The sequence below is a fragment of the Chrysochloris asiatica genome, unplaced genomic scaffold (assembly GCF_000296735.1).
Source record: "Chrysochloris asiatica unplaced genomic scaffold, ChrAsi1.0 scaffold00087, whole genome shotgun sequence".
Taxonomy (NCBI): Eukaryota; Metazoa; Chordata; class Mammalia; order Afrosoricida; family Chrysochloridae; genus Chrysochloris; species Chrysochloris asiatica.
Genome location: NW_006408605.1, coordinates 11,511,191 through 11,511,726, shown reverse-complemented (window position 1 = coordinate 11,511,726; position 536 = coordinate 11,511,191).

Sequence of the window (536 nt, the reverse complement as noted above, 5' to 3'; positions counted from 1 at the left end):
GATACTGAAGGAAGAAGTCTAAGGTGCATTGAAGGAATTGGCAAAGAACAAGGAAGAATGGATTGATGGAATAAAAATTGAAATCTTTCAAGAAAATGAGGTGGCACAGGAGACACTCACTTGTTTCTGCCAAGAAATTTGGGAGACAACTATTTGGCTGACTGATTGGAAGAGATCCGTATTTGTGCCCATTCCAAAGAGAGGTGACCTAACAGAATGAGGAAATCATCGGACAATCTCTTTGACATTCCATGCGAGTAAAGTTTTACGAAAGGTAATATAGAAATGGCTGCAAGCATACATTGACAGAGAACTTCCAGAGGTTCAAGCTGGATTCAGAAGAGGATGTGGAATGAGGGATATCATTGCTGATGTGCAATGGATCTTGGCTGAAAGCAAAGAATATCAGAAAGATGTTTACCTTTGATTTATTGACTATACAAAGATTTTCGATTGTGTGGATCATGAAAAGCTATAGACAACATTGCGAAGTATGAGTATTCCAGAACACTTAATTGTGCTCATGAGGAATCTGT